General features: G+C 42.2%; 1 non-coding gene across 1 annotated transcript; it reads left to right on the top strand.

Moving 5' to 3' along the window:
• Positions 1–1,403: 1,403 nt before the first annotated feature.
• On the top strand, positions 1,404–3,759 carry LOC100277524 (uncharacterized). The gene is made up of 2 exons (XR_553110.2): positions 1,404–1,658; positions 3,367–3,759. It is a non-coding gene; the product is annotated as an uncharacterized protein (transcript).
• Positions 3,760–5,467: the final 1,708 nt, after the last annotated feature.

Here is a 5,467-nt window from a genome sequence, read left to right as displayed (position 1 = left end):
ACTACTATTTGTAAAATCTAAATGTTACTTTAGTTAGTAAAGGGTATGAGATTAGTTCAGGATGAATAATAAGGTCTAGTTGACCCCATGTGTTGCTAATAAATTATGCATCATGCTGAGATTTTTGTTTGTGCATATGTTTTGAGATAACTTGGTTATATACCCTGTTCTTACAAATCTCGAGGACGATATTTTTGTTAAGGGGGTAGGATTTGTAAGGCCCAAAATTAGTATAAGAAAATAATAATAATAATAAAATAAATATATGAAAAAATGGAATAGTAAATTTAGATATCTCGAATTATACTTGAGTGTTGAAATTTGAAGACTGAACTTTGAAAACCAAAAACTATTTTAGAAAAGAAGTAATAGAAAAGTTTTATATTCAACTAAATGATTATGCATATTATTAAATGATGCACCATAAGCGTTTATTTACATGAATATTTAATTTCAAAGTAACTTTTACTTCTTATCCCACATTCAAAATACTATTTTTTTCTAAAAAGAAAGAAACAATATGAGTGTGCCTCACATTTCAAACATTTATCAAACAAATAAATCAATTAAAATAAATAGATTCTACTATATCATGAATGATTGTAGTGGGTATTAAATTTGAATTATTAAACTATATCGTAGATTGGGATTGAAATTTTGTAAGGTCAAAAAGGAACAATAGGGGAATACAATAAAGAGATGAAGATTTGGATTAAAACCTAAAATTGGATTTGGAATTCAAGAGAGAAATACTATAAAAGACAAGATAAAATTTATAAATATATAGATTCAACCCACCGATATGTTCAAACTGAATACTTAAATGAGTATAAATTCTCCTACGAAATTTGAATTCAAAATTTTGGATTTTAAACTGCAAATGAAAGAAATAGGAAAAAAAGAAAATAAAAAGAAAAAGGAAAAAGAGAAATTGTGCGCCTGGGCCGCTTCTGCTCCATTTCGGCCCACTTGCTTCTGGCCGGCCCATCCCTCTTTCCCTTCCCTCTTCACATACAGAATCACTTACGTGTGGGGCCCTCCCATCAGGATCGTCTTCCTCTCGTGTTCGGTGCGTTGGGCTGATGTGGCCGCCTAGAATCTCGGCCGCGCTCCACCCCGTCTCAACTGAACGCCGTGGGTCGCCACCATTGAATCCGCGCCCAACGGCCTCCGCGCATGGCGCGGCCTGCTGACCTTAAAGACCAGGCCCACACGCCAGTCAGACACTTTCCCCGCCCTAGCTCCATTACAGAGATGCCAAACTCACCGTCCGTGGGTCTCTGGTTCCGATCTCGCCGCTCCGTCGCAAGCCGTTGGGGTCATCGCGAGATTGTAGGATCTGTTCTTCTATTCTGCAAGTGTTCGGACTCCTTCACAGAGTATATAGGTGACGTAGGGGCGCATCTCATCAAAACCATGGATGCCATCGTTTAAGAAATTCGCCGCTTGATGTGTGGATCCGTCGCGGCTGCCGTCAAGCATAGACACCAAGAACCAGACCTCGGGGTGGATCATCGGGGTCGCGGAGGTCTACTGGATGGGGTCAAGAAGTATCCGGGCAAGTCGTCTCTGGGAACCCTGCTTATTGCTCGCCGGATGCTAGCGCCGCCGTGGACTGCGCGGCTCCGAGAAGTCGAGGTCGTCGCGACATATCCCAGGTAAAGAGCCATCCGATAGGATCGTAGTGTTGCGAGCATCGTGTTGCTCGGTTGGCGGTGTAGTTTGGGGCATTGGCGTGCCGGGTTGCCGTTCTCCGGCGGGAGCGCCGCCGCGGGAAGGCCAACACCACCGCTTGGGGTCGCGGGTAGGTGAAGCATTGTGGGTCGTAGATTAGAAACCAAACGGTTGTGATCACATCTCTCGTACTAGTTCGGGGATTATATCTGCATCGTCCGGCCGGGATCATGCAGCTATGATTGGAGAGGCATCTGCGCCGTAGATCGAGATCAGGCGGTCAGGAGTGGGTGAATCAATAATTAAATCTGGGCCATCCATGTCGAATCTGACGTTTGTTATTATGTACCGGTTCGGTAGGGCCTTGATTTAATCCCGCGCGTCCAACCCTGATCCAATGGACGAGATCTATTCATACCCCTTCGACCACACAATTTAACCAATAGGACCCTGACAAACACTTGAATCAACCCACGGTCTACTGCGGGAGTAGTCTGAGTCTCTGGAAACTTACGCGTGAGCCCCTGCGCTTTCCAGAATTCATGCGCCCAGTCCACAACTCTGAGAATTCAGTTATTTAATTTAGAAATTGATTTTAATACAAAAATAATTGCTAGAACTTGTATAAATCATAGAAAATTCATACTAATTCCAAATTGAGTCATTTCAATTTCTATAATTTTATAATATACCTAGTGTCTCTGTTTTGACATGAAAGTCACACTAAAGATTTATATCCTATTTAATCTTGTACAAAACACATAAAATCTTTAGAAGTTCATAACTTAAAATCTATAACTCCGATTTGATCCATTCAAGTTGTGTTAGTCTCGTACGAGTATTTACTACGCAGTAACAACACTTATTATACCATGTCTCATTCTTTTATAATTAGGTTTTTATATTTAACTTATGTAGGTTAGTCTTGTTAATCTACTTACCATTATAATCTACTAGAATATGATCTATGGTCAATTTATAACTTAGATTAAAGTTGAGATAATTATTTATAGAATAACCTCTTATATAATTTATATTAACCAATTTATAAAATAGTTTAACAGTTTAATCACATAAATCCTCCATGAAATCATAACTCCTTAACCGTAACTCTGATTTTAGTAGTTCTCGTTCCCACGATCTTGTTGCAACGCGTAGATCATTCTTATTCAGTTTGTTCCTATGTTTGGTGTGATGTTACCATGTTTGTTTGTATTGCTACGACTAGCAGTGTGGACACGAGGATCTGAAGTATCACCCTGGTAACTGGAATCTCAAGTGACACGCAAGTTGTGCCCTTGATCACTTTTGTACCCAATAATATTCTTTATTATCATTATTCAATGCATAGGTTTAATTTTGATGGGACCCAATAGGTCACCCTAGTCTGTTTATCCTGTTTACCTTGTTTACCCCTGATTCACTTGGGTAGTTATGCTATTGCATTATATGGTCTTGGGTTAATATTTCATTATATCCATGTTCCAATTATTCTGTTATTTTACTTATGTTCATGTCAAGATCATTAAATGTTAATTAGAACATGGAGCTTAACTTGAGAAACACGTGCCACCACAAGGGTGGAATGGAACGCCCTTGTCTAACTAATTAGGAAAGTGTTTGGGGCCTTCGTCTTCCGAAGGTCCTCAAAAACATGATTAACAATGTTTTCCAAGTGAAATATATGTACAGGAACCTTCGGACTTGGAACGAAGCTGTCCATAATATGGAAAGCATGATTGGGACGAAGGTCGAATCAATTCTGAAGCTATGCGCAAGGAAGCTTCGGCTCAGTAGCAGAAAAAGGAACCGACCTAAAAAGGAAAAGGCTATTTAGTCCTCGATAGATTGTCCTTAAGTCAATTGTAAACATGAAGAGCATGAATGCAATTTTATACAGGTTGTGCCCTATGCGTATAAATAGATGAACAATACCCTCGTACTGTTCATGCTGACTTGTATTCGCTCGTGCGTCACGCTTGGACTTTTGCCTTCTATCAAGCCGAAGGTACAAATGTAATTCAATGTTGTTCTTGTCCATCCATGATGAGATAATAAAGCTATATTGATGATGTTATATAATTATTCATCTTATCTCTCATATTTCATATGTTTCCTCTTTTATTAACATATATTGTGATGATGAAGGTATTTCCTTCATGACCTTTGTCTGAAGATCATTATATCCTAAGGGAGATAATGCTTCGAAGGACGAAGGGCATTAACCTTTAACATTCTGTGTTGCCTTGTTCTTAACTCATAGAATTTGAGAACAAGTCCCCAACATTGGCGCCCACCTCCGGTGTACTCACTTCCACAATCTTCGGCAAAGCATCAACCTTCGTCATGCCGCCGAAGAAGATAACAGCGCAAGGGGCTGCACTGCAACCACTGGACACAAACTAGGAGACTCTCTCTCTCTCTCAGAGAGGCCAGAAGCCAAAAGAGAAAGGCCACCAGTCCAACACTTCAGGAGGAGGAGTTGGACCAGGAGATCAGGGATCTAGAAATCATTCACCAGCAGGTGCAAAGGAAAAAGGAAAAGATGGCTCGGCTGGCCGACCTTCAGAAGAAGATCGATGAAGCTACAGAGGAAGTGCGTCATCTTACTCAAGATGATCATGACTGAAGGCCCCAACACAGGGAGCTTCATCAAGAGGGCTCATTCAACGAAGATGAATGGTACAATGATTTTAATCATGGTACCTTTACTTTTGATGATGCTTCTCCCCTGGCAGCAGAATTGTAGGCTATCCCATGGCCACAATCCTACAAGCCACCTCATCTACCCATGTACGATGGGCACTCGGATCCAAAGCAATTCTTGATGAGCTATGAGGCAACAATATCCTCATATGGAGGCAACGCAGCTGTCATGGCAAAGTCCTTCATCATGGCAGTCTGAAACGTGGCCCAGACATGGTACTCTTCTCTCCGGCCAGGGACAATCACGTCATGGCAGAAGCTCAAGGACATACTGGTTACCAGTTTTCAAGGCTTTCAGACGAAGCCAGTCACAGCTCAGGCCTTGTTCCAGTGCACACAAGACCATGAGGAATACCTTCAGGCGTATGTTCGAAGGTTCTTGCAACTGAGAGCACAAGCGCCCATAGTGCCTAATGAAATCGTCATTGAGGCCATGATCAAGGGTCTTCGGCCAGGACCTACGGTCCAATACTTCGCCAGGAAATCCCCCTAGACTCTAGAGAAGCTGCTTCAGAAAATGGATGAGTACATCCGGGCTGATAATGACTTCCGACAAAGAAGGGAGGAAGCTTATAGATTTTCTGAGATGACTAGGGGCTTCGGAGGGAGAATCCACCCTAGGCATGTCAGATCAATCCACAGCTCTAGTCAGAATGATGACAAAGGAAGTCAGCTTTAGAGGCCACATCACACATCACAGTCTTCGGGACAGCAGCACAAAGCTCCTTTAGGCCACCAACTCCAAGGGGCAGAGGCGGTAGGGGCTTCAAAGGAAGATATGGGGATCAGCCCAGGAAAATCTATTGCTTATTCTGTGGAGAGGACAAGGGCCATACTACAAGAACGTGCCAGATCACTATTCTGAAACAAAAAAGAGATTGTCGGAGTAGAAGCTCGGCAGAATCAGCCGAAGCAGGTTTTACATACTGCTTCGTCCACTCTCCTTACATACCAGAATATGTGGGCAACCAACCTGCAGCTTCTGTTTCTTCGGCAAGCCATTCACAAGCTTCTTGGCCTCAGCTCCCACCGCCACCACCATTGTAGCCTACCTATTCCCGAAGCCAGCAGCCAGAAGGGCGTTAGC

Source organism: Zea mays, chromosome 5 (assembly GCF_902167145.1).
Source record: "Zea mays cultivar B73 chromosome 5, Zm-B73-REFERENCE-NAM-5.0, whole genome shotgun sequence".
NCBI classification, from domain to species: domain Eukaryota; kingdom Viridiplantae; phylum Streptophyta; class Magnoliopsida; order Poales; family Poaceae; genus Zea; species Zea mays.
This window is presented reverse-complemented; position numbering and strand designations above follow the sequence as displayed.